The sequence below is a fragment of the Acromyrmex echinatior genome, chromosome 9 (genome assembly GCF_024713525.1).
Source record: "Acromyrmex echinatior isolate Ae372 chromosome 9, ASM2471352v2, whole genome shotgun sequence".
In the NCBI taxonomy this organism is placed as follows: Eukaryota; Metazoa; Arthropoda; class Insecta; order Hymenoptera; family Formicidae; genus Acromyrmex; species Acromyrmex echinatior.
In genome coordinates, this window is record NC_141860.1 from 10,326,840 (window position 1) to 10,351,362 (window position 24,523).

General features: G+C 36.9%; 2 protein-coding genes across 3 annotated transcripts in view; one reads left to right on the forward strand and one right to left on the reverse strand.

The window, feature by feature from the left end:
- Positions 1-24,523, reverse strand: part of twin (CCR4-NOT transcription complex subunit 6-like twin) — a 292,189-nt gene that overhangs the window by 105,916 nt on the left and 161,750 nt on the right. The gene's annotated exons all lie outside the window — the stretch shown is intronic.
- Positions 1-24,523, forward strand: part of LOC147908613 (uncharacterized) — a 146,553-nt gene continuing 122,030 nt past the window's right edge. For both annotated transcript variants that reach the window (XM_087409742.1, XM_087409743.1), the window contains exon 1: positions 1-24,523. This exon is cut by the window's right edge and continues 9,816 nt beyond it. The gene's annotated coding sequence lies outside the window, so the exon portion shown is untranslated.

Genomic DNA, 24,523 nt, shown 5'->3' on the forward strand with positions numbered 1-24,523 from the left:
TCGTACATTAGCATATAATTCCATGGATAATGTTAATTCGCGAGAATACTTAATCGGGATATTCGCCAGACGATCGAAAAAGGTGCTGGATTACGCTTGGCGGACTTTATTAAACGTTGTTTTCATCGGCGGACGTAAGCCTATTATATGATAATCGAGTTAAGCGAATAAGCCGACGTTCTTCATTATGGAGAAAGGAACGAATTCAATGTGACAGAGTCGTCAAAGAATTAAACTGAAGCAAAAGCGGGACCAATTATCAGGATATTTTCAGTGGCTTTAAATTAATCCCGCTGGAAGTAGCAGCATTACCATTTATATACGCACGATATGTCCCTCTACATGACAATTTTAATAACGTTAATGTTAAACTGTATCGTTGCTTGCGGATAACTTTTTTCTTCTTTCGGAGTATAATAAATTACTAGAAAATTCTGTTTCAGGATTAAATGCTGCATTTGATTATCTTGGAATTTTTTGTAACGAAAACACGATTTCAAAACGATGACAAAAGCATGTTTGCATCTCACATCGAGATGTACTTTTTGATATAGCTCTTTCGAATTTCCATTTTTCATTTTTAATCCCGACACGCTGAATGACGTTACGCAACGGGAGCAAACAAGGATATTAAAGTGAAAGTTCCGTAACTTGATCCGCGGATAATGTGAATTTTAACAAGATCGTCGAGTCAGTCGCGCGGTAGCTTTTTGCGTTATCCGTTGAGTTGGCGTCCTCGAGGATACCGTCTTTTCCGACGTAGATGACCTCGGAAGAGGGTCGTTGGAAGATTTCTCATTTCGAGTGTCATCCAACGTGGCTCGCAACGCGAAGTTATCTCGACGGTAGGCAGGGGAGGAAAAGGGAACAGATACCTATCGCGTTCTATAAAATCTAAATGCATGTACATAGAATGGACCAGAATTCCCAGCGTTGGTAGAGGAAGGAAGAGATACAGGATGACCTAAAACTGTCGCTCCTCGTTTACAGCGTCGCGTTGTCTGTCCGTCTAATTCGAAGTGGATTTTTCCCTAACGAGAATTTCATTCGACGTCACGTTATCTGGTATCTCCGAGACTTCTCCCTCTCTATTTCAATAGTAACTGCGATGCCTCGTACACTATCACGTAACAAGTGAGACACATAAAAAAAAATTCACGATACAGAAGCGTGCAGATCGCAGTAGCGCGATAAGGAAGGATAATTAAATCGTAACGCTAATAATATATAACTGTCGAAAAAAGAACGGCGTGCAATTTGGACTTGGCGCGATGCAATTTTCGATTCGTTACACCTGCGGCGCGAAGCGGAGCCGATCATAATCGCACCCGCCTCGTCCCGATGAAATTATCGCGATAATTTCCTTGGCGTAGCGTACGCGCCCGGGCATTATAAACCCGCCCGACTAAGTATATAATCGCAGGTGCGCGTAGAGAGCTTTTCTCCCGTGCAGAAAGAAGAAGCGCATCTCCCCGGGCGCATGTATCACCCAGCGGCGACCTTATGAACCTTTCGCGAGAGCTGTTCTCCACCAGGAGAACGGGATGCTGCTGCCTATCCTGCGATACCAGGCGAATGGATGCCGGCACGTCTAGGAAAGGCGTGGCCGCCTCGTGGCGGCAATGGTCGGGTCATGATTTATCTCGCGTTCGGTCTCGAAAACGATTTTCTACGATATCGTATCGCCGTCGTATGTCAGGAGGAGGAGGAGGATGCCTCTTCAGGATTCTCAAGGTACCGAGAGACAGACATAAGAGAACGGTGCGTTGCGAGGGCGCGTACCGCAATGTCCGTCGAGCGGCGAACCATGACAAAGCGCACGCTCGCTGGTAGCTCGCGATCATTTTATCTCACGAGAAGACGGCACCGCTAACTTGACCGAATGTCCGACACGCCGCGGCTTTATCGCGCTCTTAATTGAAAGTGATTAATGAAGGCGATGCCACTGCTCTATGCATTAGGGCCGGCCGGCCTTCGGTAACGTACAGATTTCGTGACGGCAATCGTCCATCCTCGTCATAATTTTCCAATGCAACGTCAAGACGTCTTTCGCGCACCAACGACTATGGGGTATTCATGACCACCTTCAATTTTTCAAATAACTCTTGCCTCGTTTTCTACGATTTGATTACAGAATAAATCTTTCTCTCATCGAATCTATGATCGATAGCCGACACTCCATAGTCGATATCCCTCCACTTTCATACAGTTGTCATTCGGCGCAAAAGCGCGTGAAGAAGAGGGCGAAAAAGAGAACTCGGAGGAAAAAGAGGAATAGACTTCGGAATACCGACACGTCTGGAGGAAGGCGTGGCAATACGTTCGGAGGCGATCCGGGTCATGCATCTCACGGGCGATACATCTCTCGTCGGTGCTATCTCTCGAAAATGATTTTCCGCGATATCGTATATCTATATCGGAGGGCCGTGAGACCGATAAGCCAGCCGGCAGCGGGAGCTAGGTCTCCGGGGGCAGCCAACTCAGCGACGGCGACGATGCTGGTACAGATGATGACGGTGGCGGCGGTGGTGATGTCGAGCCGCCGGCACCGGTGATTACGTCAGGTGGTCCGTTACTCCTGACGCGTACAACCCCAAGCTTCTACGTGCCAGATGGTCGCGCACATATCCGAGGTGTGTCCAGCTAATATGACTGATTGCAATCTGCGAGAGACGCCTACTCGGTAAGACGTAGGGCCGGAGTAGGGCTCCGCGTACGCGGGACGTTGTTAGGGATTCTATCATTAATTCAGGATTAATGGAGACAAGAGAGAGTACTTAATCAAAGCAATTTTCGATTTGTAGTATACCACTGGTAGTTTTACATGGCGAATAAAATTTACAAATATAGAGAAATATTTATAAGCAGTGTACGTATACATATATTGTAGAACATATTATAATTAATTATTATAAATATTCAAAGAAAATTCTTTGGAATTTTTGAGTTTTTCCCACAATTATGATAATTTCAAAATTTTAGATTGTTATTGTCATGAGATTATATTGAAAGAATTTATATAGTGTTATTAAAGAATTTTATTCTTAACGTCCGCATTCATTAAAAATTCGAATTATTTTCAGGGTCAAGCTTCATTATAAGGTGCGATGGATAAAATGAAAAATTAGTAATTAATAAATTAAATTTTTAATTCTCGACTATTAAACTCAAGGCAATTTTCGTATGCAATTTTTGTGATTACGATAACCGGAGACCTCTAATCATTCTTAATTACAAAATCTTTGCCATGCGTAAGCCTCAATCTTTTAAGTACAGCCGAGAGCTCAAATGAGTGAGCTGGTGTGGGATGGTAAATTAGCTTGGGCAAAATGTAAAGTAAAAAAGTAGCGTAAAATTGTATTAGAGAAGAAAGGCAACGTCTCTGGCGATCCATCCCTGTTATGCGGGTTGCAGGGTGGCTTGCCGTAGCTGCTCTCGGCTCTACGTCGTAACCGGTGATGCTGGCAGCAGCGGTAACCTTGTATCTGCCGTGGCAGAGACGCGGCTTTAATAAATGGGGTCCGCGCGAGGTTACAACCTTCATCAGCGGAGATACACCTGATAGCATCGCCAATCTCGTCACGCCGCCCCAGCGCCATTACCAAAGTGTCTACCGCACTTTGCCACATGCTCTCCGCGCGCACGCCGTGTGTGTGTTGTGTGGGGCGACCCGTTTCTCTCTTCGCACATAATACGCACACACCCGCATACATGCGATCTGCCTGTCTCTTTTACGGAAGTATGTATATCTAAGATGAAGAACAATAACGCGTGCGTGAATGTTTTTGTAGATCCGCAAATATTATCTTTAAGACAAAAAAGTATTTGATGAGAGAAAAGGAAGGATAAAAAGTATATCAAAATGATAGTGATATTTTAATGTAGTGTACTGAAAAACAAAGTCTGGCTAACAGCAATCGAACGTTAGGTGAAACAGTTTTAATAAAAAATCGTTCGGTTAATATAAATAAAAATAATTTGACTTCTTTAAATATTTAATAATTATTAATTATTACCAAACGGTTGGTTTACATTATATGTTTCGTAATATTTATTAAATATTTACAAAAGTAAATTTATTTTTCGTTATATTAACCGAACATTTGATTGAAATTATTTCATTCAAACATTTGATTATTACAGACTCTTTTCTCAGTGTAAATATACGCAGTACATATATATCCTTTTATATCGAACATTAATGTGTGTTATCATATTATTTGTATCAATTCGACTATAAATTTAATCTTCTATACTTAGAAGCAGTAGCTTCAAATAAGGGCAAATATGACGTCAATGATGACGATCTGTGAAATAAGGCTAAAATAATCTTGCATTTACATTGCGGCTGTTTTCGTGCAGGCGCGAGGTAGCTTTATTAGTCGTAAATCATCCGGGTCGTAACTCCGGTAGCTCTGTCTACGTACTTACACACTTCGCTTGCCGTCTTTATGAAATCGCTTTACTGACTCGTTACATGTATTCGTGATTTTCCATGAAATTTATATAGATAGTTGCTCTCTCGGTAACATCGATACAGAAACCAAATTTGATTTCATCAATGTTAGCGTTGTCGCAGATCGCGACAACTGTTTACAAAATCGTTGGTGATCATAATGTTACATCGTTGCGTTATTCCAAAGTAATTTGCTCGTTAATTAAAAGCTCGAACTCGCTACATTATCGCGAGTATGATATTATGCGGTATTCTCGACTCGTTCCGCTATGTAGACGTTGTTAGCATGTATTGAAATACGGTTAATATTAAATAGTCGTTACGTTCTTGATCAAGTATACATATTCGTTTATATATTTAAACACTTTGTAAACAAAGTCAGATGTTCAAATAAATATATTAATGTCACATGTACTTAATGTGCCATTATTTTAAATTTATATTTACGTTAATTAAATTTGCTGCATGACAGATATTTTTTTTTCCCCAGAAAAATTTCTTTTAATTATAACTCTCATACAATTTTAAATAAAATTACATAAATGATATTCACAGACAATTGAAAGATTGAATGAGATGAAAATTGAAGTTATCCATGTAATTTACTTCGTACATTGGCGTTAACATTATCTCTGTACTTACGGCGGATATCCTTCTTGGAAGGTTTATTGTCGGCTTTATTGCACTTGGGCAACTTCGTGCTGAAACGCTGAAACCCTTCGGGACGAAAATGATTTCCGAGCAAAGTCTCGAAGTCAGTCTCTGTGAAGATGACGCCGTACTCGAAAATAGTCTCACGCACCAATCGTAAATAGAAATGTCGTGTGCGTAAACAAATACGTTTATAGCGTTTAAGAGGGGCAATTTTTTTTTCTTTCGAAAAGCGACGAGCGAGCGTACTTCATTTCTTACATCTTAGACTGCACAAGATTATTTGTTGCGACATAAATGACGATGTGGTTGTCGTTACTTCCCGGCCATTACATGTGCGCGCTTCTCGCAGGAGTTTTGCGAGAAGCTCGCGAATAACGGAAGAAGATATCAGGACCGTGTGTACGCATTCGCGTGCAACGCCATTAAAGATGCCATAAAGTTTAACACGCCACTGCAAGATAGGTACATCCACTGAATCTGTACTTATTTTTACGATCGACACGAAGTGGTGCAAATAAATTTTCAAATAGCGTTGCAGTTACATAAAAAGTGTGTAATTTTCCTACAATATATTTACTTATAACTTAAAATCATAAAATAGGTAGGTACAAAGTTTAAAATTGAAAACATATATCGATTTTTTTAGATCTAAATAACAAATCCCGTAGAATTCGTAAAATCATGATTCTATAATCAAATTTTATTAATCTTAAAATTATTAATTTAGTATTTATTTCTGAGAAATATATGCAGGCGAGTTTTATTTCACGAAAAAGTTAAATTATGTATCTTACCGGATATTCGCTATTGCTATCGTGCGTGCTTTCACGTGTGCACTCGCAACTATCGTTATGCAGGCAAAGAAGATCGCGATTACGTTTACTATGGGCTCGCATATTATCTTGTCAGACTGCAGCTTCAGCGTTTTAACACCCAATCAGTGGATGGGCTTGTATGAATCTTAATTCATTGGATCGGTTACTCGAGTACAGAGCGTATCGCGTAACTCGTCACTTTTACGGCGAATTCTTATGTTACGATGTAAAAGGATATCCGCACCGTTACGTGATACTTATTTATCTGTATGGATCGCGCTTTAATGAAGAAAATAGACTAGTGGCCGCATACACGTACGCTTTATTTTAATTATGCCTATTAATCAACTGCGATATTTCAAAAAGATACTTTAGATCGAGTCACGAATATTCTTAATCAGCGTAACTCGCGGCCTTCCAGTTGCGGCAATCAAAATGCAAATGCCTGTCGGGCAAGTGAAAAACTGCTTTAACTGATTTAACAGAGGATGTGCGAGTCTCGCGAGTGAATATTTCTCCATTCAAACTGGCAGCTCATGCATCAATATGTATCGTCGCGTAAAGGCAAAAACTGTATACATGAGAGAACATGTTGATTTATTATAAATTACTATATGTATAAAGTGAACGAGGTTTATTAATAGAGAGCTCGATCGATGCTTCCTTTTTAAGATCAATGTGCGGCAGAAAACACGATGTAGCTGCGTATTGAGAAGATGAAACGCGAAAGATTAATTTTCAATATCGATTTCAGAATCGATCCGTCAACCCAGTCACGTTGTATTGTGGTTTTTGGCCAACGATTTATCCAGTCGCGGAGTAACGATACATTAATAACAAACATATATTGATATAGATTAGACAACCGCTAATAATCAATAAAATTATCCTATATAAAAAAATGTTTTCCAATTCGACATTCCGTCACGCGTATTTCTCAAACGATTATCCCTCGTCATGAGATTGATTATTAGAGCATGTTTCGCAATACATCAATAGCTAGTCATTTTTTAACAAAATTTTATCTATATAAATATAAATACAATAGAAAAACAAATAACAGATAAACAATATATGACATACAATAAAAGGAAAAAATAAACTAACTTGTCATATATAGAAAAAAAAAATAGGAAAAAATTTACAACAATATTTTAGATTTAATAGCTTCATTAAAACTCCAACAAAATAATTTTAAGACGTTTGGTAAGTTCAATACAATAATACTTTTATATAAAACTATCAGATTGAGAAAGCAGAAAACATCTGAAATAAAAAATAAAATTATAAATTAAAAATTAATAAACTCCATGTATTATAGATTATATTCATGTATCATACAGTACATTATATTCATGTAGTATATTCAATAAGTTCTTTATTTTCTGGCTCAATTTCTCTTTACGACGTTAATATCAATATGCGTACTTATTATTAATGATGGCGATGTAAAAACTGATACATGTATGACAGCTATTGAATGTAATTGAAATGGATTTCCGAACGCGAAGTAATATTCTTTCCGTTGGGTAGTCCTGAAAACCGGATTCAAACGCGTTTGCCGGGAGCAATCTTACGATCGTGGTCACCGAAGCGTCATAATTGGATTCGATTGTCTGAGAAGCCAGGAATATGCAAATGAATTCATAGTTCGTGCCGATGTCCCGGTACTTATTCCTGATCGACAACGTGAATAGGAAATCAAAGATAAGAATTCTTTCACTTTAAATCCTTGCACAAAAGTATCACGAATAGAAAAGTTACTCAGAATAATCCATATAATGACATTTCACGAGATCTCTCCTCACAATCCTTTAACTTTAATCCCCTTTCCAACGTCTTTTAAATATTATTTATTTAAAATCTGAAAAATTCACTGATTTCTGTACCTGTATAACTTTTTCTTTCTTTAACATCATAGAAAGAACAATTTTGCTAAAGTACCTAAAAATTTAGATAGATATAGATCTAAAAATAATTTCGTTGAATAATAATTATGTAGGTTTCAGTACGATGTAAAAGTTTTAATATTGTAGTAAATTGAGCATTTTTGCATAATTTTTCACAATTCAATAAAATTCTTTTCAGATTTGTACGTAGCTAAAATTTGAAATCCTACAAAAACATTCTTTCTGTTTACATACATAATTATTTTAATAGATGCGAGAATCAAATTATTTTTTCAGATTTATATTTAACTAAATTTTTAGATACTCTTCAACAAAACCGTTCTTTCCGTGTATTGTCGATCACTAGAAATGAAGATCGAGAATGCGGAACAAATCGGAAGTATTACAGAATTGTTACAAATTGCAAAATTATTTACGTCTACATAATGCACTGCTTCCCGTTTGGCATTCGTGGCACGTCGGAATTTCTCTCGGAAAACGTGAATTTTGCTTTTTAAATTCTTGCAGGCGATATTGTGTAAGGAACGCTTTTCCGCGGCGCGGCGTATATCGCCATTTTACAAACTTCCGTCTGAATGCAAACAAGTAAACCAGAATATTATCGATAAAACGTTTTACGGTACATGTTCACACGCGATAAAGGTGGATTGCCACTCGCTAGCTTCCTCGACGATAAGACATCGAGTAACATAATGGGTTCCGTCGGAAGGGTTGCTCCACAATTTATTATAGATTAGATCAAGTCGTCAAAGTTGAAGAGTTTAACGCTCTTTCGCGATGTCTGTCGATGCTAACATGAGCAGGCAGATGAAAAATGGAATAAAAGCTTTAATAGCTCAATATATATTATATATACGTTACAGACTCTCTACTAATACTTGCAAATTTGTACTTCCTATCTTAATATCCTCAGTTTTCAACTTATTACAGAATATATAAAGCTAACATTAAATTGATATATAAAATTATGAAATCTTCTTCTCTCTTTTCCTCTTTTCTTTTTCATTCATTGTACTTCCCCTCGTGCATTCTTCCTTTATTGTAGATGAAATGGTTTGTATCGCGAAAAGTCACTTAGAAATTCCATAAATGTATAAACCATTCACGTAAAAGCGAGGATGGTTTTCCTTCTGGGGTGAGAAGGGTGAGGGAAGGATTAAAGCACAGAAGGATGAAGGAATGGCAAGAGGGGATAAATTTGCGACCCGGTGAGAGAATAATTTCTTTTGTACTTTGAGGTATCATCCAGAGCTGTTTGAAACTTCGCTCTTTTTCCCCTTTCTTCGTGCTTCGTGTTTAGTCGCGTATAACGGTCGATGAACCGTTTAATATTTAAGATACGTTTCCCTTGCCGAATGATACCCTCGTGTATCTCTCGCGTACCTAAATCCAAACGCAGATTGTGTACGTAGCGTTTTACGTTTGCGAATACGACGTGATCCGAGTGCGGAACAGCACGAACCGAAAGACGGAAACGTGTCTAATAGCGCTTTCGGCTCGCACTTACGGCCAATTCCCACGAGATCGTGATTCATTCCAAGCACATTTGGATTCCAATCAGGATCTAATGTAAGAATTGGATGCCGAACTTAAAATTAGGCATAAACTAAGGAAGATTCAAAGTACTTAGCTAACAGTTCTTTGTACAATATATTCTTTGTATATATTGTATGTAATGAAATATAAGTGTACCGTTAAACATAATCTTCCTTATATATTTCGATAAACTTAATTCTCCATTTGCAATGTTGGTCTTTTTTGACGCAAGCGAAACTTATACTCTCAAATCTCTCTTCTTCTTCATCCTTGTTAAAATTTCATTTTTTGTTAAATAAAAGTTTTAATATTTAAGTTAAACTATTATATAATATTTAAATTAACTATTTAATAATGTAATAGAGATGTTAAAAAGTGATTCTAAATTTTTCCACATTTTTTGAAAGCTTAAAGAAATAAACTTGACAAAAAAGATTCAGATTGCAGACGAAGGATTAATAAACAGAAAAACGATAAGATTACGTAATAAATACATTAATAAAAAATAAATATAAAAACGCGTGTGATAAAATATAAAAAAATGTTAGAATCAATGAACTTTTACTCTCACGAACGCGAAAAATATTGCCATGAGATATTAGCTACACTATTTCGAATTAGAGGATCCTAAGTATACGTTTTGTTGTGATACGTGTTTCCATGTTCTGACCTAATATCTGTAATATCCGATGATTCTGTCTCTGGGAAAGAAGTTCGCGCATCGCGCAGCGATTCTATTCGTCGCGGTTTACTCGAAACTTCATTGCGCTCGGGCGACAAAATAACGTGCAATACACGTATCAGGTGCACGTGCACGACTAACCACGAAGCGACAGGCAAAAAGTTTAAAAATGGTCAACCACGCGTGAGAATCAGTCTTTCATCACGTCAGGCTCAAACGAACAGCTCTGCCGAATTAACGAGCGCGTGAAAATAGGCCGTGGTTATGGAAACGCAATATGTAACATTTTGCGTGTTTAAAGGTTTTCCGAAAAATTTCCGAAAATTCAAAATTGTTGCCACAAAATCTCGAAATATGTAGAAAATATATAGAAAAATCAAAACTCAATTGGCATATCTAAATTTTGAATTTAAGTAGATTTTCAAAAGTGGAATTTAAATTAAAATTCGAATAAATATATTAAATATGTATTTCTCAGATTCATGATACTAAAAACTCATAAATCTAACTGTTTTCTCTTATACAAGGTTTAAAAATATGAGGATCTTATAAATAAAATTAAAAAAACATTAAAAATTGTAATACAAAGGATATAGAAATGCTTGAGAGTATCGAGATAGTTAACAAAGATTAGTTCAAGAATTCTAGGATCGAAAGATACAATCAAGAATCTTAGGAAACTTAGGCACCCCTCAGTGTAAATCGTCGATTTAAAAGGATTTTAAAGGAACTAGATATTAGATTTGAGATATCACGGGCGTTAACCGCCTTTCTCGTTAATCATCGCGACGCAACGAATGCCGACGCAATGCGGACACAAGTGACCGCCGCGAGAGAACGGTAATCCTATCGTTAATAGAATTGGTCGACCAGCGGGATTCCATTAGCAATATATAAAGGATCGGTGTTCCATTCCATCGCGATAACGTACGTTCCTCTTTCTCCCACTCTCCTCCCATTCACCTCTCTTGAACGCGGCACCTCTCTCGAACCGAGGCACCTTCGGAGAAGCAATCGATTCGAACTCGTTCCCTTCTGTCGAATGAACCTCGGCCCTTCCGTTCTTCCGCCCTCTTTTGCGTTCGAGCTTTTAATGGGCACAAGAGAACTAGCTTACGCAATTAAACCGGGACCTCGGGTTAAGTGAATTAAATCCACTCGGTAAGGCACCTCCATGTACGGGTTGTCTCCGCGATGCTGTCGAAGTGGTCAACGGGAGATACGATAACGTAACTCAATCGTACTCATCGTTTAACTTTCCTATGCAAATACTAAAGGAAGGGAGAGAGAGAGAGAGGGGGAGAGAAATAGATAGAGCGAAAGAGATAAAAGGCACGAGATGCAAGATGAAGTTTGTTCAGTTCTGAGAATAGTTTCTCTCTTTCGCTCTCTCTCTATCATCCTGAAACTGAAACTATTTTAGTTGATTTATATACAATTACCCTAAATTCATGATAACGTAGCATAAAAATTCATGAAAAAGCGAAATATTCATAGTAATTTAAACATAATATAACGTAAGAATGTATGTACGCTACTATTATATTCGTCTAAAATTTCTAAAATGAAATAATGACAATAGACTATAAAATATGACAATAGAAATGTTTTTATTGATGTAGAAGAATAACTATCGGTAAATAAATTAATTATCCGGCAGTAAATCATCCTTGATAAACTTGTATTATCTTGATTAATCTTGGACTTCGTTTTTTTCGAGATATTCATCACGATAATAAGAACAAATTATTAGAATCCAATATTTTACATTCGGATACCAATTTAATTTTCCCTTTCGAGGTAACCAGGTCTCCGAGAATTGCGCGAGTTTCTATCCTCGGGCAGGTGGCATGAGGAGCAGCGCATAGTTCGAGTTAAGTGAATTAAATTCAGCCCGCATACATACACACACACACATATACACTCACATACATGCACAGCCACAATACACACACATGCACCTACATATATATAAAACACATACAAATGTGAAGGAGGGAGAGAGAGACAGAGAACGTGGAGCTGCTGGAGCTGGCCGTTGGTCGGTTTGTCGGCAATCGATGCCGCGTGCGGTCAAAGGAAGATATGATTACAAGATAACGGTAGACCGATCTCGCAGAAAGCCCCGAGAATTCTCCGTTTCGTGTTGCGTATGTAAATAGAAGCACGCGCGCGCGACTAAACGCGAACAGCGCAGGTACGCTCGTGAAAAAGCGATGGTTCACCGCGAATCGATGTGAATTTTCTTTTCGGTCGATGGAAAGAAACAAGCGCTCTTTTTCTCCGTTATCTTATTTCAACGAGCGAGAATTAGATTCAGGTTACTTGTAAGTGCAAACAGCCAATCGATATACAAATAAAGAGTACATATATCGCAAACTCAATTATTTTTACATCCTTCAGTTCACATTTTCGCTTCGTTGCTCACTTTTTCACACGAGAATCTCTGCGTGAGGAAATAAAGATTCTCAATTATAGTTTATTTTTTCCCAGGTTTTATACTTTTTCGTCGAAAGTTTTCGATTTTAAAATAGGTATATTATTATTTTCTTTATAATTATTAATACGTTCTAAATTATTATATTTTATTTATAGATATATTACCTTTTTTTAATACGTTCTGAAACGTGGTTTCGTTAAGCTTTATTTACAAATGTCTTAATTAATCTATCTTAGTCCAAGTTAATTAAAACGTGAGAAGATCTCTCGATAACTGATCACGACGTTATACTGTTTATTGACTTGAGATAATTACAAGAAATAGTAGTTTTTTTTTAAAGATTAATAATCAACGTCAATTTCGTTTTTCATATCACACACGTCACGCAAGATTACAGAGTTTTATCTAGAAATCTGATAATTAATTATAAATCAATTATAGAGTTCAACAAATAATAATTGCAATAAAATTTTAATAAAACGAAATGGAGGAAGCAGATGCGAAAGAGAAAATAACTGAATAAAATAACGTAAGAAAAAATCTTATAAAAATATGTACAATAATATCGTTAACAATGCAAATCAATTTCTCGCGAATGCCTGCTCCATTCCTTCGTAGATTCGCATATCAGTCTCGTTTCGTGACAAATGTAGCGGAACGTGTAATTTGTGCATTCAATTGTAGAGACTGAGTTAATTGCATCCGGCTGCAATGCACAAGCGTGTAAGCAACAAACGACGCAGCGGTTACATCGTATTGACCCTCTCTGTGCTTAGCCCAACGTTTAGACTCTGTCTCATCCCCTACCCTCTCTCTACGCATTTACACGTATGCGTATATACGCGCGTAATATCCAGACGGCCCGGTTCTCGAGAACACGTAATTAATCATATACTCCAAAACGTGTTAAATGCTAAGATTACAATTCGCCAATTATATCTTAGTACATATATCATACATAATTATAGCAAAATCAGTACTTCATTTCAGTATTTCATGTCTATATTTCAATTACGTAAATCTACATTTATTTATTTCAATGATTTCAATGATGACGTATTTCAATGACCATATTTATTCCACATAAGTATCTATATTTATTCTAAGTGAATATTAAATAAAAATTTACAAACTTTAACATGCCATTATTTTCTTGTTTTATATATATATTAGGTGTTGGAATTAATTCGTAGCGTTTTACAAGTGATGGGAAGTACTTTCATTAATGTATTTTTTAATGCTCATGTGAAATAAATAACATTCTTTCATTAAAAAACGCTACGAATTAATTCCAACACCTAATATATATATATATATATACGACTTCATTCATTTTATTTATTTAAGTTATTACAACTATTTATGTTTGTGAGATATTTCCATCGCTACGGTTAATTAAATTTTCTACATTTACTGGATACCAAAATTAGATGTCACATTTTGCGCGCCAGCGTATTCGAAGCATACGGTAGACGGTTAGTCGTATTATGGCATTTAATTGCGACATAAACGCGCGAATACCTTGGATAGCTTAGATAATTAAATTTCAGTAAAGTAAATTTAGCTAACAAAATTGTATTAAATGTACCTTCCACAACAGTTTTATTTAAAAATAATCATATTTAAGAATAATTATTTCTAAAAGCATGTTTATCTATTAAACTTCGTTTTAATAGGTATAATGTAACATATAATGTAATTTAACAGGTATAATGTAACATAACAAATTAACAAAATTTTTACAAAATTCAAAATTTAATTGTCTATCTTTATTCTTAGATAAGTAAAATAACTCGATGCAACAGTTTTCACTTTGATGAATTTCTCTTTTGCAACTTAATACAGAGGAGTTTCAAACAAAAAGGATAGTCGAAGCCCTCTACTTGTAACGAAATTTTGTCTTACACGTATATAACGACGAAATCAAATGAAAGCCAACTAATTTCCGTTCACGGGCCAAACTTCCTGCAAATTAAATGTTCGCTCTTTACTTTTCCAACGTCTTCGTGAAACGTTCGATCCTCTCAAATGGCGGACGATAACGTTTAATTAAAGACGAACTTGAAGAAGTCGTAGTATTTTATGTGGGAAGTTTCAGTCAAAGAGATGTATTTCTCTCTCTCTCTCTCTCTCTTCGTTATATACAAAATGGAACAGAGAAGAGAGGACTGCAAGCAAGCATCCCTTGTTCAAGTCGTTCGCTCTATATACGACTTGCGCCTCGTTTCCGCTTCATCTTGCTACGGTTAACTGCAAGTTGTAAGCGATCGCGGAGCGGTCACAATGCGATTACATTGTCGATGCCGCCATTGATTCTCCTCTCCGTCGGGCTTTATTTTACGAATGGGCGAACTCGGGTTAAGTACTGGCGACTACTTCGGCATAACGGGGGAAGATACTACTCAAAAGGTACCGTCGCACGTTTGTTCCGTTATTCTACTACTGTTCACGGGTTTCAGTTTAATCTTACATTCTCTACACGAAACTCTTGCGACTGGAGCTTTCGAGAGTCTAAGTTAATTTAATTTAATTCCGGACAAATAGAATTTACAGCGGATTAAACGGTCATTGAATGAAATTGTAAAGAATAAGCAGAAACGTAAATAAAGCATCTACCTGTAGTTCAGTTTTAACATCAGTATAATGTATGCAATGTCAGTCTAATCAGTATATACGCTTGCTGATTATACTAATTATAAAATATTAATTGTAAAAGTTAAGAAAATTGTAAGAGTTTGATTAAAGATTACTTTATATAAAACTTTGGTTGCAAAGTAGAACGTACATTTCGTAAAATATATAATAACTAGTAATAATTCTAAAATGCTTATACATGTAAATTTTATTCGATAAAATTTTTTAGGTAATTTATTTGTAATAAAACGCCTATTCATTATTTCTTTATAAAAAAAACATTATCGATTATTTTTCCAATGGAGAATCAAAAGGCGAACAATACGTAAAATTATAAAAAAACAAGAAGAAGAATAATATAATTATGGAATTAGATAAAATTCGATCAACTCTTCACAGATATCAATTTTAAATTTATATTAAATCCGATCTCTTGACGAGATCAATTTTGCGTAATTATCTCGATGGATTCAAAGCTGTCACATGTATATGCGGTATATATCATTAATGCGATTATAAGATCATTCGATCTGGCTGAGCGCAACGTGCATTACCGTCGGCATCTCAGCCGCTATCCGCCTTCTCGTCGTAATTGCGCGTTAATAAAATGTAACCGATATATCCCGAGAGAGAAAAACAGAGAGAGAGAGAGAGAGAGAGAGAGTGAGAGGGGGGGGAGGGGCAAAGATATCCCTCTCCGAAATCGGCGCTTCGCTGCGCAAAGCGGTGCGTTGCCGCAGGCGTATAATGGCACGCTCGTCGGTGATCCGGTCCGGAGATTACGCCACACCGGCTACACGATAATCATCTGGATATTGCTTCTGCGTACGTACCCCGAATGGCGTACGGAGTACATACAGCCAATACGCGGGATCAGATAATTGGCATTCAGCTGACCACAACCATCGATGCGATGGGCCGCCCGTCTCTATCACCCGCAATCTCTCTCCTTGTCTTTCTTGTAGTGCATGTAAGTGTGTGTCAAGGAAAAGATATTTAAAAACCGTATCGATAATCAACTGATCCATTACGATACTTATTATTTCAATGTAATTAAATATTTTTGAAATAGAACACAGGAGATTATTAACCATCCGTCGGCAATAAGAAATTTTAACTCTTCCATCAGCAACAGGGGTCTTCGAGAAATAGAGCAAATTTTTTTATTGTTTTAGATTAAAAATCTGAAAAAATTCTGGTATATCTGCTAAAGCTTTAATAACGAGTTTTTATCGTTATACACAAACGATTTTGCTGAAATATTTAAAAATTTAGCTAGATACAGATCTGAAAATAATTTTGTTGGATCATCAAAAAATTATGTAGAATGTTTACGCGTTGACGATAACACGGCAAAAAGTTTTAACATTTTAGCAACATTTTAGTTTGAGTGTTTTGCATAATTATTTTGATAGTCTAAATAAAATTATTTTCAGATCTGTCATAGCCAAATTTTTAAATACTTTAACAAAATCGTTTTTTTTTTCCGTGTAAAAATCGAATTGGATTTTACTTATTTTTTACAGCTTTAAATTCATCTATCAAAATTCACAATCAAAATATCGATAATACCTTAAAAGACTTCATATTGTCGGCGGAAGATTACTCAGTGCTTTTAACAGATCATGTACATATACCCAGAATTTCATGAACCTGCTCGGTATGTTTTAGAAAATTCAATTTTTTCCCCTATATTTTAAATATTTCTAAACAAAATTCTAAAATAGTATGCTCCTTGAGAAATTTTCTATCGCTATTAATAAAAATACAAGAAAATGTGTGTGGCGATTATTCAGCAAGAAGCAACAGGTATCGATTAAATGACATTCTTCGCGATGATGGTGAATAAAATATCGATTACCGTTTGGAAGGAACTAAACGGAAGAGATCCGTTAAAAGGGTAAAGGACGAAGGAAACTGCTGGTCGCGCGTACAAACGTAAATCACGAACGACAAGTCACTGCACTCCGGTGGACGAGTTTGGAGTACGGCAAATTATTCGTGGGAATATTTTGCCTTTGATTTAAAGCCGCGGAATGGGATTGAACCACCGAACGCCGGAACACATTCGTTATCGCCACCAGAATGCCCAAGAGGAGACACCGTAGTAACTTCGATCATCCGCAACAAAAGTAGGTATATCACGAAGTGGTGAAATGCAAAGAAACATGCGTCAAAGATGTCAAAATTTTTATTTATTATCTCCATCTTCTTATGCCTATTTATAGCCAGGCTCTATATTTAAGACTTTCGTAAGTTCACCTTTGGATACTCTGTATCCAATTAAATAATTTCTAAAGCATCTAAAGATAAGTTTAAGAAAGTCTTAAATATAATAAGGCCTGACTAGAAATACGGGGATTAAAACTCAATTCCCAAGACTTTCTCTATAAATTTTCTTATAAATTTCTTATAACTCAGAAATTATTGACACTTCGACGTTCTCATTAAGGAAAGCTCAACTATGCGAATTGCGCTAACGTACGTCTGTCAAGTTTCTCTGGCATTTTAGTGACGTCTTATGTATGTACTACGAATATGGTTCGATACTCTTCGCATGGGTGTCAGTGTCGTTATTCGTATATCTAGGTCGTAATTTCCGAGACTGTTGACAGACAGACAGCGCATGAACGGAAACGCCAGAAACACGATGCGGTTTCGTTGCTGAAAGTCAAGCGATGAGAGAGAAGGAGACAGGAGAAAGATTTCACAGCTTCTGAGCGTGTTAGAGATCGTGTATTCGAGTTTATACACACGTTCGCAGATCGTATGAAAATCCGTGAATCAGATATTAACCACAGAAATCTAGACTTCATCATAGATCTAATTTGTCTGGAAAATATGATAGTAATCATTTTATCATTATGAATTGTTAATCATGAAATTGTGTCGGATCGCAGAAATTATCTGATCGAGAATTTTGTCGAAAAATTCTTCAAGCAATTTCTCCAGCAGTTTTCAAATAATTTTTATCCGCATAAAGTTCGTTCCCCAACTTTTGAAAAAATTAACTTTCTATAACTCATTCGATTGTTCATCGTTAATTAACTCTCCAAAATTTGTTTTTTTTAATAACTTTTTTACCAGAAGTGTGCAAACGATACCTGCGCTTATTACCAATATGTCAGTTCAACTTAGCGTTACAACGTACTGTGGCTTTTGATTATTAACGATATTTAAACTATACATTTGAACTGCAGAAACAAAGGTTCAGACAGGGAGAAGAGGAGATGAACAGAAAAAGAAAAAAAAAAAGGTAAATCGTGCGACATCCATCACTTCGGTCAGACAGACATTAATTGAAATCTGACCAATTTTCAACGCAGACACAATTTAGCCGATCAATTAAATCGTAATTGTGAAACGAGACAATGGAAAAGCATAAATTGGCAATACGATATTTCTTTGAAGCACGTGATGTCCGTCTGGTTCAGATCTGATAATATCGATTAGCGTTGTATTCGTTACTGAAAGAAAAGATATATGGTTACTGTGAGAGAAAAAATTTAGGTATAAAAGTTGTAGATGTGCTCTCGGTGAAAGACGTGGAAAAATTGTAAAATGGCAAAACTGAAAATACATTGTTCGCTTCTTGTTCTATTAAAAAGAAACTTCCATAAGCATTAATTATTCTTTTCGAATGGAATCTAAATCTAGATAGAATGTTGTAAAAGGAAAGAGAGAAAGAAATACCGAGAAGAAATAAGATACATAAACAAAAAATATAAAAGCGCTTTTTTTATTTGATGCAATGTGAAAAGCTTTCTTAGTAAACTTACTGTTTTAATAATTTTTAAACATTGAAGTAAAAATAAAAAATTTAATAAAATAACTATATAAAATCTATTAGTAAAAAATAATATACAACATTTATAGTTTAGTCAATTTTAATTTTGTTACTTAAATTTTCATTTGTCACTTATTTTAATTGCAAGTATTTCTTCGATTTTTGCTGAAAATAATATTGTCTCTTTTATGAACATATAATTTGTAAATGTTATCAGCAGTGCCGATTCGGCACATAGTCGACGACTGAAATATGTCTGGCTAAGCGTATACATTGCCGTGAACAACACCTCCATTTTCGCCGTCCCATTATCTTGTTTAACCCTTATTCACCTTCTGAGAAAATAACAAGAGAATTGGAATGGCAAAGAATTCCCGCAAAAGCTGTCTTTTCGTATCGCGGCTCGTTTGTATCGGCTGTCTGCAACGACGTAGTTGAAATTTTTAGACCTTCATTTGTAGAGTTCTCATTTGTTCTTATATTTTTTTTTAATATATTTTTATAGTAGATTTTAAATAATGTCAAAAAAATTTCGAAGTTTATAATCCTGCAAAAAAATATATAATTATATATAAAAATATATGAAGAAAAAAAATCTTTAAATGCCCTAATGATTTAATATTTAAATAAACCCTTAATAAACCCCTAATAAACCCATTTTTGTTTTTTTAATTCTATTTTTTTCCTCTTTACTGAGAATAGAAAGATGCTACAATTACCATTGCTATTTTATTTATTTTTTATATAAAGTAGATACTTCCCTACTTTCTGGTTTGTTATTCACGAATGCAGCTCGTTTCTCGTTTCGCCGCTTCGATATGTTCAATCGGCCAGTCATCTGATTAACGCAAAACACTTTAAGCACGCAGCTTCACCATGAGATAAGGTAAGTTGTCGCATCCCGTGTTCGAGGTTTCGTATACTTTTGTTTCTTCCCGGTACAAATTAATCGAGATAAGACGAGGCGTAGAATGCCGGTACGGGGAATTTACCGAAGATGTCGCGGCGAATTTCAAGGGAAATTGCACGATTCAGAAATTTAATACCGGCGTGCGAAGAAAAATGTGTTGTCTCGCAGATACACGGCATGAAAGTGAGAACAAGAGAGGAAAAATATGGACACTTTTCACACGTGAATAAAATCATCAATAGAATTTGAAGAAATTCATCGATATCTAGTTGAAAAGCAAAAAAAAGACATTTTTTTTTCAGGACACAATAAGAGAAACAGAGATAAATATTTTCGAACGATTAAAAGAATTCTCGACGGGGCGTTTCCAAGGAGGTGATACCACGTAGGAAGTGCACCGTTAAGACGGTGGCTTCCACGCTGTTCTTATACATAATATAAACTGAAAATGCTCTCTTGCGTTTATGCGCAGCTTCGCAGGATGGAAGCCGAACAAACGTTGTAAAAGTGCCGTAAAAATTTCAAGTCGATCCGAACTTATTCGCCCCGCTTGGACTGCGACGCACGTAGTTCGACGAAAACTACCGGGCGAGATCCCCGGAAGTTTCGCCAAAGTTTACATCAGGGGATAACTTTATACAACGTGTGATGCGACGCGAAAAGTTTGGGATTTTTAATCTATGAGCACGCGTGCGGTACAGGGAGTGCGCTTCGTCGATGTCTTTTTATAGATACGTATGTAGCGTCGTTGCCTCCGCTTTCTTCATCCTTTCGACGAAAAAGCGTCCCGGCTTTTCATCTCGCGAAAGAAACGAGTGAGTGCATCCAGTCGGAAAGCGCGCGTTGCTGCACTTTGTACTATGTCCTGAATTTTTCAAAACTCCGCGCTCTGTCGCGCGGGATGTCGCGATAAAATAGAGTAGCTCTGCTACGGCGCCAAACGAAGTGGCGTGGAACAAATTGCATCGTGGAAAAATCGAAACGTTTGATTTTTCGCTGTTGATGTCAACGCGTATCTTGTCGAAAGAGTTGATGAAAATTTCAACGTATTTTCTTTAATCCTGCTAGTCTGTTTACATTTACTAATACGATCGTTTAGATTAATATGATTAAAAAGTTCTAAAGAATAAAAAAAATACGTATCATATTGTTTAGAAAATAAAAAAAAAAATCATAGAAAAGATTTTACGGTGACACCAGGAATACTAGCGAAAAAAGAATTTTTAATGAAATATTATTTCTTAAATAAAATGTTATTAAAAAAATAAATTACATTTTGGGTCAAACGGATTAGCAGAGTATTAACAATATTCTCTCCGAAGAAAATTAAGCCGATAAAATAACGGTAATCGATGACATGGCATGAAATTAAGTCGGTAAAATAACCGATGAAATTATGCAATCATGAGGGGAGATAAAGTTAATAATCTTAATTAAAAATCACAACTTTCAGGATATTTTAGTTATTACGTACACTTTTACTTTACTCTTTTTTTTTGTCTTCGTTTCATTCCAGGAGAACATACGCGAGTTTGTGTGCGGCATCGAGCGGCTCGCTCTCTTATACCAGAATTAAGTTGTCGAAGATAGAAACAGAGAGAAAGAGGGAGAGAGAGAGAGAGAGAGAAAAACGGTGTTATCACGACACATGGATCGTGGCATGTGCGCCCACCTGCACCCAATGATGCTGTAGCATTAACTCCGACCGCTGAGATGCATTGAAGATGTACCGTATATACGAATCGAACAACGGGATGGCGGCGTTGATTCTCCACGAGATTCACCTGTTTGTTTTTACACTCTAAAAAATACCGGTATGAATTTAACAACGTGGTGTCTCATCATAAATAATATTAACACCAACATGATGTGAATTTATAACTCCTGATGTTTATATTAATACCATTATGATATGGATGTAAAATTCGCAAGTATTAAAAATTAAGAAATAAATAAATAAAATATTAAATCCACATCATGCTATTGATATTAACATCACACGGTGAGAACTATAGACGTTGCATTAATCTCAAATTCACCCTGATATTTCTTAGATTGCAAAAATTCGCGAAAGATTCGCGAAAACAGACTTCAATTAATTTACCAAATGCATGGTAAGAAACTTTAATAATGAATAATGAGACGAGATAATAATAAAAAATATACAAAGTGTCTTAAGGCCGGGAATGTAAAAACACGACTGAGTAACGAAAACCTCAACAGTTTAAACTGGATCTTAGTTTAAATAATATTTTCGGTGTAAATTTATATACATGTCGAATTTTGTAAGAAAATATATGGCGAAATAAAAAAATATGCTCACACTTCTGTAACGTTTCCAATTTCGACGTTAACGTTCGCGGTTGGCAATCTAGCTCGTCACCGTGAAATTTCCGGCGACGGAGAACGACGATGACTCGCAAGCCGTGCAATTTCTCGCCGGTTAAAGTACACGGTTCCTCTCGTGGTATTCCAGCCGATATATCGGCATACACATCGATCGGTGCTTCCGGTCGATAACTCGTCGAAGAGAAAGAGAGATAGAGAGGGGAGAAGGCAGGTAGCTTGCGGATTTCGCTAAGCCGTCAAGCTAAATCAACCGGGGCACCTATGCTCGTGCTATACTATTTCATGGCTATATACATGTTACTTTGCGCAGCTCCCGCGAGGCTTCCCTCTTCCCTTCGTTCTATCGATACGATACGATCAATAGGGCTTCGACTACCGAACACTATAAGCGCGTCCGTTCGTGGCGGCGACGTCGACGGCGCGGCGGAGGCGAACAATTGAATGCGGTCGTGGATGCAGCAACGGCGACTCGCCCGATTCCGATCCCTCGCGAATAGTAGATTTACACAGGAGGTAAATGTATATCCGCGCCTCGCCATAATGTCGGCTCTCGTTCCCACAAGCACAGCGGAACACCCGGGTGTCCGTTCTCGTTACGATCGTACACGCCGATCGGGATCGGACGCGCGAATTCCACGCTGCTCACCGTCGATTCCCGACGCAATATGGTGTCGGATCGCTGATAACGTAATCGCGGGAGATGTACAGGATGCGCTTCAAGTTCACACAACAAACCGAGGAGTAACGATAGCTCGCTTGGTTATCCATTGTTTCTCAACGCTATCCCATTCGCCGTTACAACGACAAATAGACATTGAGTTTATATTTTTTTCAATTATTTATACAAGATATGTATATATAAGTAGCATATTTATAGCATATTTGTAGTAGTAATTTTTATTTCAAGGCAAAAACAAATGTTTCTTTCACACGTGCCATAAATAAATTAACATTCATTTTCAAAAAGTTGTTTTACTTGAAAAAAGATCATTAATTACCTAATTTACATTTGATCTGCGACGATCAGCCATGAGGTAACTTAAGTAGGTTGCAATCGGCGCAAGAACGTTTCTTCGAAATCCAATGCAAAAATAGTGGCGAATACGAATGTATGACGGAATCTAAGCGCGCGTTCTATTGCGTGAAACCTGCAATTAGAAACGATGGCGCGGAGATTAATCGAATGCCAATAATTACAGAGCGCGTCCGAGGATCTCTTTAATTTGCGTTGTGGCATAACTCAATGAATCTTATCGCGCTCGTCGTCTGTCATCTCTCCCTTGAACCGTCGTAGTGTAACGCCGTTAATAGTAACATTGTGGGAGTCTTGCGAATGACTCGGAACCAATTAACCGGCTGTCCCGCCCGCCGCCGGAATCCGCGATCGTCGACAATCGGCAATTAATCAAAGGATGAAAAGCTTCGCGACAACTTGGAATTAGAGATCAAACAGCGGGAGAAAGCGAAGGGAAACGCATCCCACTTGATCCCAAAGAATAAAAGAGTAACCGTGATATTTATAGATATCGATTTTAGAATGAGAAGTACAGAATATACGAATATGCAAAAAAATTTACATTATTTCCAATTCAGAAAAGGATTCAATATCTTCCATGTGTTCTGCCTATTTTTTCTAATAGTAATTCAAGTAAGCATTGAAAGAAAAAAAAATATTCATAAAAACCTGTTTCAAGCTTTCAGATGAATTCGAGATATCGTGAATCTATAAATGAAATCGCCGTCAGATTTAATAATGGAAAAAGATACGAATATCAAGTGCATAAAGAATGAATACATGTCGATTCATACGAGCGACGATGACATATTTGCGTGAGCTGAAAAGCATACGCAAGATACGCGGCCTTTGTAATTACGTCCGATAACATCAGGGATTACCAAGTCCTTCGCCGCATCTCACAGATGCAACCGTTTCCTGTGCAAAAAAAAACGCACCCTCTAGATATGATTCAATCGGATGTCTACACGTTGCGTAAAAAGGCATGCGTTCGCAAAAATATATAATTGCGCGTACAATCCTGAATGACAACGAGCGAATGGTACGGAGGAAAGTAATATCCTGCGTTTCGCGGAGCATCAATACCGCGAATACTGATCCGAATGGTCGATATTAATTTCAACGTAATGATTTTGTAACATCGATTTATCCGGGATTAGCCGTGACTGTGCTGTGCATCTTAACTCTTCCCAGCCACTCAGCGCGATTAATCTCCGACGATTGTGCCGGTGGATAAGATTTCTTTTTTGTTACAATTATCAGCGAGTTCTCTCTCTCTCTCTCTCTCTCTCTCGTAAGAAATACTCTTATTTTTCGTAGAGATGTGGCAACCGT